The sequence below is a fragment of the Hakea prostrata genome, chromosome 2 (assembly GCF_041222555.1).
Source record: "Hakea prostrata isolate BN-2017 chromosome 2, UWA_Hpros_2, whole genome shotgun sequence".
Lineage (NCBI taxonomy): Eukaryota > Viridiplantae > Streptophyta > Magnoliopsida > Proteales > Proteaceae > Hakea > Hakea prostrata.
The window spans coordinates 43,155,645-43,170,628 of NC_142601.1; the positions used below are offsets into that span (position 1 = coordinate 43,155,645).

The following is a 14,984-nucleotide window of genomic DNA, read 5'->3' on the forward strand; positions in this document are numbered from 1 at the left end:
TAACTGGTTGGCTCAGTTGCGTGTCATATGGGACTGGGAGGCGGGGCATTAATGGTATATACTTGTCTACCCAATCTGTGCCTTCACTATTATTTAGCTGTTGAAGCCGGTTTAAAGTTGGGCCTATGAGAAAGGAGTAACCCATTGGCAGGCCTATTCTGTTCTGTGGCAAGTCATACGGGATTGAGATTTGGTTAATAAGTAGATCACATAGCCCCTCGTTCACATGTCAGGTTTCAGCCGAAGTGGAGGCTGCTACATGGAAAAGGAAGTCCTGAATAAGTATGGACTAACAGGAGGATGTACAGGCTAACATGCCATGCCTAATGAGCGATTGGGTGGTCATATGGTATGCCATTTCATGAGATGGTTACTGTGTCGAATTTGGGTGCAAAATATGGTGCCTGCCCAATCCGAACCATTCTCTATGTATCCAACTTAAGAAGAACTACATTTTGCATTGTATTTTTGGTCAAAAGTTCAACATTTCATTCATAAACTTGAAAAAAAATACAAACACAAATACCAAACAAAAGCTAAGGGATGAGTCGAGCCCAATAAACCCTCAGAATACTGGTTGTGACAACCACAGAACCAGAAAAACATAATGGGTATGATAAACATATCCACCACCACCGCCTGCGGAGACACACCACAAAGGCAGACACCGACGCAGACATAAACACGCCACAAGGGCTTACATACCAAACGCCTCAAGGGAGAAAACAGAGCACCCCACAAGGGCGGATACAGAACACGCCTCATAGGCGAAGACAGAACATGCCACAAGGGTTGACATACCACACGCCACAAGGGCTTACATACCACACGCCTCAAGAGCGAAAACAGAGCACACCACAAAGGCGAAGACATAACACGCCACAAGCGCCAACTCAGTTGTTGAAGCAAAAGGCATCGGATCTTGTTTCTGAACTCCCATCTTGAAACCGCAAACATGGATACCACCACCAGCAGAAGACGAACAAAATCTTGCATAAAAAACACCAAATCCGTAGAATTACACGACCAAAGCTTGCATCAACCACCGGTCTGTTTTTTTTTTTTTTTATATATAACCGGAAGCTTTAAGCAGTGAAACAGAGATAAAAAAAAAAAAAAGAAAAAAGAGATGGAAAAGAGAAAAAACGATGAGGAAGATGCAGAGGAAACGCTTATACTGAAAAAGAGAGAGAAAAATAGAGGTGGAGAGAGGCGGAAATGGACGGAAACAGACTGATAGCCTCAGGCGAAGAGAGGCAAAAAGAGAAGGAGAGAGAGGCAGAGAGCCTCAAATAGAGATGAAAAAGAGGCGAAAAGGTACGGGGAGAGAAAGGGAGAGGCGGAGACAGGCAAAGAGAGAGGCTAAGACAGAAAAACCGGATGGAGAGAGAGGCTCTCCGCCTCCTGACGGTGCCTAGGGTTTTTTTTCTTTCACAGAGAGCTGAAAGTTCGCAGGCGGAAAGATCAATGGTAGTGGATTGGCATGCATTTTGCATTGTAGTGCAATTAGGGGCATCACCGATGAATCATTTTTATCTTATTTTTTGACAAACTGGAATGTTGAATCAATGATGAAAGTGAAAATCATTTCTTGAAAATGGATTGCGTTGACATGTTAACTTTGACTGATAAAAGAAAAACAAAGACATCATTTCATGCACCAGGCAAGATTTCTAGTAGTCATCTATCAGCTCGGGGTCAATCCAATCTGGTACACTCAGTGGATATGTTGCCCCATTGTGTATTTGATTCTTGTATGCTGGAGTTGATCCTGATTTATGTTGTATAAGGTTGATCCACAGTCTTCTATGGATCTCTTGTCCTTGTTCTCCAAAATGTCATGGCCATTTGTAGGATCTTCATGGTGGCTAGTAGATGGAAACAGGGAGTGTCATTAGTTAGAGACTTAAGAACAAATTTAGGGTAGCCACTCTATGGAAAATTTCTAATGGTTATGAACCATTCCGAAATTGTCCTTCCCAATAATTTACATAAGTGGGACCAGTATTAGGTTATGGTCTTTCAGTAAAAAAGCTAGAATGATTGTTGATACCATGATGTGGAAAACTTTATTGATATAGGACTTCTTTGTTGGTGGCCTTATATTTATCACTAGTCAGAACCCTATAGAACCTATGTAATAAATATATAATTAAAATTTACCCAAAAAAAAAATTTATACAGAATATTTTTACATGATTGTATTCATGCAAAACATCATTCTTTTATGGGGTAAGATTTTCATGCAAAAAATATTGAAATTTTGCATCCAACTTGCATGAATTAATTTTAACAAGAACATGAAATTCATATGACCAATCCTTATATAAGGATTTAAGATGTGAAATATACTACTTATATTCTAGTCTTGAAAAATAAACGAAAAGATACTAGGAAAGGAGATTAAACAAATTGATTAGAGTAGAAGACTTATTGAAGGAGTAAGAATAGGTTAAAGATGGCTAACTTTAGAGGTACTTTTAGTCAGAGTGGCTTGAGGCAGCACAATAAACGCTGTCATTGAATAATACAGTTTGAATTTCAACCATGTTTCAATGTGTTTCCTACTATGGTAGATTTGCAAATTCATGAAGTTGAACATGGTTAATTAATCATCAAGTCATTTGGTATGCTATTTTAATGTCAAACTATTTTCTCTTGCAGCTCAACAAGTACAAGGAGGTAATAATATCCAATACAACTTAACTAGAGTTTAAAGGATATAATATTTAGTGTTATTAACTTAATAGGTATTTCTTATTATTTGATTTTTTTTAAATTTTTTTGTTCAATTTCAGATTAAATGAAGGAGATCACAAAAAAGAGTTGCTCAAATGGATTTTAGAAATAGTAATTCAGTAATTAGTTTGCTTTTATGTTAGGTTTAATTTTTTAACTATACTAAACATTATGCTTGTTTATTTGAATTTTGTAATGACTTCTCCTTGAGAAATAGTGCTTAAAATATATATATATATATATATATAGAAAAAATAGTTGTTTGCATACACTCCCTATTTATACATAGTGTAGTTCATTATAATATTGTTAAGTTGCGATTTTCAGAATGTGTTCTTGTGTGGTCCTTTGTGTGAGTTCAATACAACACTACATTATCATTCTGAATCTAATATTAATACTGTTGTTATCCATAATGATCATTGTGTTCAATTGTGTTGCAACTACTGATGGCGGCTTTCAACCATTCTTTTTCCCCAAGTATAATGGTCAGAATGGTGGCTAGTAGATGGCAACAAGGAATGCCATTGGTTAGAGACTTAGAACAAATATTTAGGGCGGCCACTCTCTGAAAGAATTCTAATGGTTATGAATCATTCCAAAATTGTCCCTCCCTGGAACTTTCATAGGTGGGAACAATATTATGTGATGGCCTTTCAGTAAAAATGCTAGAATGATTGTTGATACCATGCTGTGGAAAATCTTACTGATATAGGACTTCTTTGTTGGTGGGATTATATTTATCACTAGTCAAAATCCTATAGAACCTATGCAATGAATATATAATTAAAATTTACCCCCAAAAAAATTTATACAGAACATTTTTGCATGATTATATTCATGCAAAAAATCATTCATTTATGGGGTAATATTTTCATGCAAAGAATATTGAAATTTTGCATCCAGCTTACATTAATTAGTTTTAACAAGAACGCGAAATTCATATGACGAATCCTTATAAAAGGATTCAAGATGTGAAATGTACTACTTATATTCTAGTTTTGAAAAATAAACAAAGAAGATACTAAGAAAGGAGGAAAGTAGATTAAGCAAATTGATTAGAGTAGAAGACTTATTGAAGATGGAGTAAGAATAAGTTAAAGATGGTTAACTTTAGATTCATTCGGCACAATAGAGGTACTTTTAGTCAAAGTGGTTTGAGGCAACACAATCACCGCTATCATTGAAGAATACAGTTTGAGTTTTAACCATGTTTCAATGTATTTCCTACTATGGCAAATTTGCAAACTCATGAAGCTGAACATGGTTAATTAATCATCAAGTCATTTGGTATGCTATTTTAATTCTATTATAATGTCAAACTATTTTTTCTTGCAAATCAACAAGTAGATAATGCTAATGCCAATACAAATGCAGCTCAACAATGACAAGGAGATAATAATATCCAATACAACTTAATTAGAGTTTGAAGGATATAATATTTAGTGGTATTAACCTACTAGGTATTTCTCTTTTTTTTTTTTTTTTTTGTTCAATTTCAGGTTAAATGAAGGAGATCACAAAAAAGAGTTGTTCAAATGGATTTTAGAAATAGTAATTAAGTAATTAATTCACTTTTATGTTAGGTTTAATATTTTAGCTATATTAAACATTATGCTTGTTTATTTGGATTTTGTAATGACTTCTCCTTGAGAAATAGTGCTTAAAATATATATAAGTACATGAAAAATAGTAGTTTACATACACTCCATATTCATACATAGTGTAGTTCATTATAGTATTGCTAAGCTACGACTTTCAGAATGTGTTATTGCTTGCCATTATCTTGTGTATGAGTTCAATACAACAGTCAATTCATCATTCTGAATCTAATATTTATATTGTTATCATCCATAATTATCATTGAGTTCAATTGTATTGAAACTATTGATGACAACTTTCAACAATTCTTTTTCCCCAAGTATAATGGTATCAATGGTGGCTAGTGGATGGCAACAAGGAGTGCCATTGATTAGAGATTTAGGGCAAACTTTAGGGTGACTACTCTTTGAAAATTTTCTAATGGTTATGAACCATTCCAAAATTGTCCCTCTCAAGAAATTACATAGGTGGGATCAATATTAGGTGATGGCCTTTCAGGAAAAGGGCTAGAATGATTGTTGATACCATGTTGTGGAAAACCTTACTGATATAGGACTTCTTTGTTGGTGGCCTTATATCTATCACTAATCAGAACCTTATAGAACCTATGTAATGAATGTATAATTAAAAGTTACAAAAAAAAAAAATTTATATAGAACGTTTTTGCGTGATTGTATTCATGCATAAAATCATTTTTTTATGAGGTAAGATTTTCATGTAAAAAATATTGAAATTTTGCATCCAACTTGCATGAATTGGTTTTAACAAGAATGTGAAATTCATATGACGAATCCTTATATAAGGATTCAAGATGTGAAATGTACTACTTATACTCTAGTCTTGAGAAAGAAGAAAAAAGCTACTAAGAAAGGAGATAAGAAAATTGATTAGAGTAAAATACTTATTGAAGAGTGAATAAGAATAGATTATAGATGACTAACTTTAGATGCATTTGGCACAACAGAGGTATTGTTAGTGAAAGTGGCTTGAGGTAGCACAATCAACGCTTTCATTGAAGAATGCAGGTTGAGTTTCAACCATGTATCAATGTGTTTCCTACTATGGTAGATTTACAAACTCATGAAACTAAACATAGTTAATTAATTATCAAGTCATTTGGTATTGCTATTTTAATTATATTTTTACTGTCAAACTATTTTTTCTTGCAGTTCAACAATAAATATATAATGCTAATACCAATGCAAATGCAGTTCAACAAGGACAATGAGGTAATAATATCCAATACAACTTAACTAGAGTTTGAAGAATATAATATTTAGTGATATTAACTTACTATGTATTTCTCATTATTTAACTTTTTTTTTGTTTTTGTTCAATTTCAAGTTAAATGAAGGAGATCACAAAAAAGAGTTGCTCAAATGGATTTTAGAAATAGTAATTTAGTAATTAGTCTACTTTTATGTTAGGCTTAATATTTTGGTTATACTAAACATTATGCTTGTTTATTTGGATTTTGTACTGACTTCTCCTTGAGAGGTAGTGTTTAAAATATATATAAATATAAAAAATAAAACAGTTGTTTGCATACACTCCGTATTCATACATAGTGTAGTTCATTATAATATTGCTAAGCTGCAACTTTGAGAATGTGTTCTTGCGTGCCATTATCCTGTGTATGAGTTCAATACAACACTCAATTCATCATTTTGAATCTAATATTAATACTGCTGTCATCCATATTGATCATTGTGTTCAATTGTGTTAAGACTACTAATAGCGGCTTTCAATAATTCTTATTCCCTAAGTATAATGGTCTTAATAGTGGTTAGTAGATGATAACAGGGAGTGCCATTGGTTAGAGACTTAGAACAAATTTTTAGGGTAGCCACCTTCTGGAAAATTTCTTATGGTTATGAACCATTCTGAAATTTTCCCTCATAGGAACTTACATAGGTGGGACTAATATTAGGTGAAAGTATTTCAGTAAAAGGGCTAGAATGATTGTTGATACCATACTGTGGACAACCTTACTGATATAGGACTTTTTTTGTTAGTGGCCTTATATCTATCACTAGTAAAAACCCTATAAAACTTATGGAATGAATGTATAACTAAAATTTACCCCAAAAAAAAAATTTATACAGAACATTTTTGCATGATTGTATTCATGCATAAAATCATTCTTTTATGGGGTATGATTTTCATGTAAAAAATATTGAAATTTTGCATTCAACTTGCATTAATTAGTTTTAACAAAAACGTGAAATTCATATGATGAATATAAGGATTCAAGATGTGAAATGTACTATTTATACTCTAGTCTTGGGAAAGAAACAAAGAAGATACTAAGAAATGAGATAATCAAATTGACTAAAGTAGAAGACTTATTAAAGAGGGAGTAAGAATAGGTTAAATTGGCTAGCTTTAGATGCATTTAGCACAACAGAGGTATTGTTAGTGAGAGTGGCTTGAAGCAACACAACTAGTGTTGTCATTGAAGAATGCAATTTGAGTTTCAATCATGTTTCAATGTGTTTCCTACTATGGTAGATTTGCAAACTCATGAAACTGAACATGGTTAGTTAATCATCAAATCATTTGGTATGCTATTTGAATTCTATTCTAATGTCAAACTATTTTTTCTTGCAGCTCAACAACAGGTAGATAATGTTAATGCTAATACAAATACAACTCAACAAGGACAATAAGATAATAATATCCAATACAACTTAACTAGAGTTTGAAGAATATAATATTTAGTGTTATTAACCTACAAGGTATTTCTCAATATTTGATTTTATTTTTTTTTCAATTTTAGATTAAATGAAGGAGAACACAAAAAAGAGTTTCTCAAATTTAGAAATAGTAATTAACTAATTAGTCTACTTTCATGTTAGGTTTAATATTTGAACTATACTAAACGTTATTATTTATTTGGATTTTGTAATGACTTCTCCTTGAGAAGTACTGCTTAAAATGTATATAAGTATAAGAAAAACAGTTGTTTGCATACACTCCATATTCATACATAGTGTAGTTCATTATATTATTGTTAAGCTATGACTTTCAGAATGTATCTTTGCATGCTATTGTCCTGTGTATGAGTTCAATACAACACTCTGTTCATCATTCTGAATCTAATATTAATACTATTGTCATCCATAATGATCATTATGTTCAATTGTGTTGAAACTACTGACGACGGCTTTCAACCATTCTTTTTCCCCAAGTATAATGGTGTAAATTTGCAAGTTGATTTATATGGTGGAAGACCTTGAAATCATTCCATTCAATTTTCTACTTGTCAAGGACCTTCTACACATTTACAGAAAATTGAGAACCTAACAAAACAAATGTTGTGTTTCCTTTCCTTTCCAACATTTTTAGTTTTCTTAAATTGACAGAAGACTTTACTCAGACACAACATTGACTGAATTAACAAATGACTCGTAGCTTCTGGGTACAAACATATATTGTTGTTTTATATCTTTTTCACTCTCCATACTTTGTTCTTCTCTGATCCTCCATGGAGAACTTACATTCACAAGCTACAACTTCTCCTGTGAAGATTTGAAGCTAATTTGCAATCCAACAAACTTGGTAGTTAATGAGGGAAGAGCCACAAGAGGAAGAAGTTAAACAAATACGTAACATTACCAATTGAAGTGACCCAATGGAAGTTGCCCAAATTCTAGCAATTTGAAAAAGCTCCATCCATTTCTCCTAAAACACTAACCAACAAAGAGAGTCGAAAAGTTTTAATTTTTTTTTAATAATAATAATTACATATCTCTCTCTTGACTTCATACATGTGTGTCTGTCTGCATTTTTACAGTTAACAAGCTTAAATATTGATGCGTCCAAAATCTGCTCAGCCCTTAGATCTCCTCGTGATGTCCTGCAAAACGAAAGCGTCAGATGTGGCCCGACCGCTGGGGTCGGGAGTCCACCTCCGAAGGCTAAGTCAGTTGATGAACTTAATCACAAACGGCTCTGCTAGAAGTGCAGAGCTTAAGGAATGAAGAACTGGGAAGGGTGATCTAGATAGCAGATCGCTGATAGTTTAGGTCTATCAGTATGTATCTGAACCTGAGTCTCAGATAGTATTCTTTTTTTTGATCCATCACCTTGTATGGTAGTGAGGTTTATATAGAGTGTACCTTCGAATCTCCTTCATTGGATGCACTTGAGCCTTCTTTGGGTAGTCGTTGGATCTTATCAGTTAGATCCGTTGAGCAATAGACTTCTATTAGTTTGGGCTAGTAGAGGACTCCTGAGATAACCTTTAGGTTATGCGATGATTATCCCTTCGATAATGATTATCCGCAGCCGTCAATTCGAGTCTGCCATCATTAGGGTGATTACCCTAATCCATAAGTAGGATTAGGGCACGCTTGCAGCCGAATAAGCTTTCTTCTTCAGCAAGCCATCTTCCGGATCCGGTTCGCTCGGGAGCGAGTCGGATCTCTCCGTCTCGACCGGGGTCGAGGGTCGGACCAGTATGAACCCGGTCTGATCATAATCTCTCCATATCAAATATATAGAAAGGAGATAATATCAAATTAATATTAGAAGGGTCTCAGTGCTTGAAATAATTACATTTATTACTTTCTTTAATTCTCAAATCCATTTCTTGATCTTTCATGCATTATGACAGGTAATTGTAAAGTAGACAAATCTGAAGCTCAATGATCCTTATAAACAAAATGGAGTGAAGAGCAGAGAGATGATTAAAATCTAACGAAATGATATATTCCTTGACATTTTGACTGTGATATGGATAAAACCCTAGTTCAAATTTTTTAATTTTGAAAACTACATATTTTCTTTTGTTTCGAAGGAAGCCAATAAGGTCGCTCATTCCCTAGCAAATAAGGCCCTATCACTAAAGGCAGTGATGGCTTGGCCACTTTCCACGGTGCAGTTGAGGGAATCTATATCTCAATACACTATTTTACTTCTTAATGAATAGTGGAGTTCTCTACTCAAACATGGAATTGTTGTGTCTAACTTAGTTGTCTTCACTCAGCCCAATCTTATCATTCATCGATATGTTTGGTAAATGTAGGGCAATAAATGAAATTGTAAATTCTTTTATTAGACACCGTTTGTTTGCAAACGTGGGGTCAGAAAAAAATATATGTGGGCTCCATATGTAATTGGATGAGGGAGAGGTAAATAAAGGAAGAGATTTTGTAGAAAAACGTTAAATGTGGGTCCCATTTTGCTATTTTTCATACTTTTTCACAAAATTTCATTTATTTTATAGGGTTTTGAAAAGGCATAGAGTGGAAATTTTAGCTTACCACCTCACCAAACAAGCTTCCTTAATTTAAGGAAGTTTGTCTGCTCGTTTTTCCAACCTATAAACCAAATAAACCACACTTTTGGGATTTCAAGGAAAATTTTGTTTTTTCAAACTTTTTCCCACCCTTCCAGCAAACAAACGGTGCCTTATTATTTTGTTATCAAGATTATAGTTGGAGTCAAGGTCACCCGGCTTGACGAGGTTAGGATCATCAAGCTAGCTAGGACATTCAAGGTGGTTATCCATTTCTAGATTTTTAGTCCTCGAAAATACTAATTCATACTCAAACTAGAGGCATTCAATTGGAAAGGTTACTTACTCGATTTTCTTATCCACTATGCAAAAAAAAAAAAAATTCCACAAATTTTTTTATTCTAATGTGGGTCACCAATAAAAAAACTCTTTTAAAAATAGAAAAAAATATATATTTATCCTTGTCAAAGACTACAAGTGGCCATTTCAAAATATAGACTACCCACAGTTAACAGTTTGAGCTTGATTTTGTTAAGTTGTTTAAATTTTAGAAGTAAAATGACCATAATGCCTTTAAGGATAGTGTAATGATCGAATTACCCTCCCATGCCCCAACCCTTAGGTGGGTGAAGACATAACAGTTTCTCGCTGGAAACCAACACAGCTCTCCCCTATCGACAACCACTACCTCCACTTTCTCCCCACCCCATGGCAGAAATCTACTACCATGATGGGTGATTTGTTCACATGACCAAAACAAGAGGAAGAATGCGAATAGACGATTGGAATTGAAACAAAGAGACTCAAGGAAGCTTCTCAAAAGCCTCACTGTGGACAAATTAGGTCCAACGACAAACCATTATCAATGATGTAACCAGCAGGAGCAACTTGATGTGGAAAGTTTCGTGTCAGAACTTTGGTGTGGATTTCAACTGTTGGCAAAGCCCGAAAGAGGGTTGATAACGCTAGAGAGTTTAAAGAGGATGGTGGATGATTTTTGGCAGGGGGAGGGGGGAGGGGGGAAGGTGAGGGCATTGGTTGGTAGAGGGAAGGGATGTAGTGGTTTCTAGTGGTGGCGAGCGGTGTCTGACAAGGTGTAGGAAGAAAATGGGTGACTAAGGATTCAATTTGGAGGGTAACTCGGTTATTACACTGTCCCTAAGGGCATTATAATCATTTCACTTTTAAAAGTTGAATGACTTAAGAGAATTAAGCCCAAACTATTACATATGGAATGTGTAATTTTGAGTGGGCCACCTGTAATATTTGGCACTAAAGCAAGGTTTTAGAGTTCTATCCCACAAAGTGGGTCACTGTAAAAAAACTCTTTTTTAAAACAAATACGATTAGGTATAGGCGGACGTTTGTAAAATAACAAGTTGTATTATATGTTCATGCAAAAATGGAAGTTTTGTTTTGGACCCCAAATTGGAAATGGCTAAAGTTGTATTATATGTTCATACAAAACCTCTCATACTTAATATTGAAACTATTATGTTCTTCTATTTTAAACAAAACACATGTTCAAAGTTCATACATCAATCCAAGTAGTGCTTATGCAAACTTGTCATAGCAAGGATCTACAAGAAAAAGGGTAAAAATATGGCAACTCTAGAAAGCCAACAACGAGCAAAATGGCTGTCTCGGTGCACTCAAGTTGATATATGACTCAATCAAGTTGGGCTGCCTTTGAAATTTGTTTGGGATTAAATCTCAATGCAAGATCTCAATTTGAAATAATAGGGACATTTTTATTTTTTTTTAATTTCACCTACCTATCTTGTTTTTCTCTCATGAGAAGTAAGATGCTTCGTAAGATTTCATGAATTCTTGTTTTACGTTTGCAACTAAATTTGTTGGAAAAATGACAACTCTTTAGGATGACATTATCGTTAACTCACCTTCAAATTATTTAGAAGACTTTTTTGGCACTTATGCTTAATATCTTCTATGGATTAGATAAGAGGTAGAGAAAAAATGAAGTTAAAATTCTTAGTCTATTACTTGAGTTACAAAAACATGCAATCTCTCCATTTTTTTATTTTTTTTGGAACTATGTACTGTTAAGAGTTAGTCTATGAAACTGATTACACATTTGTTTTACTAACATATATGGCATGCTTATTCATTGGGTTATGTTGTTGCAAACTTTCCTTCATTTGAAGCGTCTAACTCTCTCTCCCCCCTTGTGCATATAATTTTGAAAGAAATCGGAAGTGCAATGAGGCTAACTGGTCTAACATTTTGGATGAACTCCTTGAGATTATTGAGGCAAAGCTCCCTTGTTACCTAGATTTTGCCCGATTCAGCACTGTTTGTTGATCTTGGCAATCCATTATTATGGGTTTAGACCACCATTCAACATTTTCTGATATATGGCTTATACTTCCAGAGAAGACATGATTCGTAGCTTTTACGATTTATCTAGCAAAAAGGTTCTTGAGTTAAAGCTACCTAAAGCTCATGCAAAGTGTTGCATTGGATCTACTAAAGGGTGGCTGGTGATGGTAGATGAAAGCTTATTGGTCGACATGTTTAATCCAATTACCAGAGTCCAATTTAGGCTTCCACATCAAATAATATTCCAAGATCAAGAGGGTTATTTATCACAAGGTTACACCACAAAAGAAATGCATAATGTATTCATAGAAAAAGTTACATTATCATCTAATCTTTCGAACCCTAGTTATATAGCTGTGGCCATTAATTCGGATTGGGATAAGTTGGCATTTGCTAGAGTTGGGGATGAAACATGGACAACCATACCATATGAATTGACATTTTTTGCTGATGTCATATACTATAAGGAATAATGTTATGCCATAAATTATGTAGGGTTTGTTGTGTCTTGTGATATTGGTGCCCATTTGAAGACTACACTAATCACAACTACTCCTATGGACAAATGATATGGAGAGATGTACTTGGTTGAATGTTCTAGTGAGTTATTACAGGTTTTAAGAGAAGTAGAGTATGCTGATGATGGTGTATTTCTTGCTTACAGAACGACACAATTCACCATTTTCAGGCTGGAGTTGAGCAGCAAGTTGTGGGTTGAAATTAGAAGTTTGGGCAAGTTTTTGTTGCTTTTAGGGTCGAATTCTTCTTTCTAATTTTGCTGTGACGAGTATCCAATAACAGGGGTTAAGAGGAATTGTATTTATTTCACGGATGATAATTATTTGAAGGGACATCAAGGGTCTTATGGGACTTCATTTGGTTTAGTCATTGGTTTGTGAACTTTTGTGTAACCATAATTGTCAGATTACTGGTATGAAAATATATAGTGGAGATTCTCTTTGCCCAACCTACTCTTCTACTCATCTAGTCAGACTCACATGAATATGAAACCCACATTGCCTCTGCCTTATATGGATAGTCTCTATGAATGTAAATCCTACACTCATGTGAGTGTGACTGAATGAGTAGAGGGGATGGTTGTGTGTTGAGAATATTATCAGTTGTTTGTGCTTTGTACCTATCATTTTGAATGATATTCTTTTAGAGTTCCTATTTTGCCCTTTGAAAAACGTCACCAAATTTTTTTATTTTGAGTTAGGAAACCCTAAGTCGATCAAAAACTTCTGTAGATTAGATGGAGGCTGGTATAATAAACAACAACACATAACAAAGAGACATAGGTTAGGCATCCAAAGATATAGAACTGGATATAAGTAGTTGGGTGGGTTGCAGCCCATGGAGATGAAAATGCTAGCAGAAGGAAACAAATGTTCTTACCATCAAAGCAACCAAAGCTCAAATTCCCATGGGCAAAAGAGATTATGGGTTCTTATTCATGTGCAAAATCATAATTCTGATTTAAATATCAACTAAAGCAATTTATATCATTAATGGAATGAAAATAGCAATACTTAAACATACAAGACATGATCAGTTTATTCCTCAACTTTCAATTTGATTTTTGTTCTTCAAAGTCACAAATTCGCTCACAAGTGTCAATGGTTATACTCAAAATAATCCTAATCATATAAGAGAAATAATAGACATCAGTTATAACTTAATTGAGTTTCAAAAAATATCCAAAATCAACCCACAAAAACCCAATCTGTCATATGGTTTCAAACCCGTGTTATTAACCTAGTTTTTGTGAAAATCATTATTTCACCACCGATTTGAAGTCGAATCGAAACAAAACTTTTGGGAATGTCTAATTGCAGTAATAGGGTCCTAATGGTATCATCTATTTGACCCAATTCATTCTCAATTGAAAAGCCCCAAATTTTTGCTCTCGCGAGTGCCTGCGGGCATCTCTAAGAGTCAAATTCGCACAAACCACTCACAAACTAACAGGAATTATAAATAAAACTATTTACAAGCATTCCTTATAGATAACATGTCTCAACTACCAAAATCCAACATTTAATGTAAAGAAACCCCACAAACTTATGTTTAAAGAAGAGGGTTTGAAGGATTCTCACCTTCTCCAATGATTCCGCCAGGATTCGGGTCTCGGTGTACCTCCGTGCGGTTTGGAATCAAGCTTCACCTTGGTTTCTCCTCCTCTACAAGCTTCAGCCTCGCATGTCACATCCACCCAGCCGATACCCTATGTGGTATACCTGAGTGTGTGATTCACAGCCCCAAAGATCAATATCGAGGAAATCAACCTCCCACATTTACAATAATATAATCAAGAACAAGACTAAAATCAATGTTAATTATATTAACTGAGAGATCAAGATGAAATTCAAAAGAATATACAATATAATCAGAGTGCGGAAAAATGATACCAATAGAATAAATCAAATGTAGAGTGTAACGGAAAATCACTCTACAGTAACAACTAAAAAGTAGATCGAAACTAAAAGAAGATTACAACCGATTCCCAAAATGGAAAGAAAGAAGTAAACTAATCTAAACAAATGTTTTTTCAAACCTATAGAAAACACTTCTAAAAGTAAAGGTCTCTATATCCAAATAACGTTGTACTAGCACATGAGTACGACTAATCCTAATACGCTCCTCCATCACCATGATAGTCTTCATAGTCATAGTCAACGTAGCCAGCACCTTGGGTGTAGTATGAGTCATCCGAGGCAATCTCATATGCTGATCCGTCATAATCATCAACACCTACAAATAGATCTAACAAAGATGTTTGCAAAAAGGAGTGAGTTCAAAAGAACTCAGCAAGGCAGTTTATTCCACAATAACACAATAAAGCATGATAGCAAAACATAAAGGATGCAAGATGATATGTAACAAACATGCATGTATGATTCTAACTCTATTTATGCTGGTCTCTAGTGGCAAACATGCTTTAAGTCATAGCACCATACTCCTCTAGGTAGGTCTCAAATCATTCTCCCTCAACCATCTCGATATATTGGGTTCTCCGGTGGTAATTGGGTCCTACATCCCTGTAAAACCCAGCCCTAAC

At 34.5% G+C, this 14,984-nt stretch overlaps 1 pseudogene; it reads left to right on the plus strand.

Annotated features, from left to right (window-relative positions):
• The first annotated feature begins 1,597 nt into the window (after window positions 1–1,597).
• LOC149024399 (putative F-box protein At5g55150) lies at window positions 1,598–12,822 on the plus strand (annotated as a pseudogene).
• The last annotated feature ends 2,162 nt before the right edge of the window (window positions 12,823–14,984 follow it).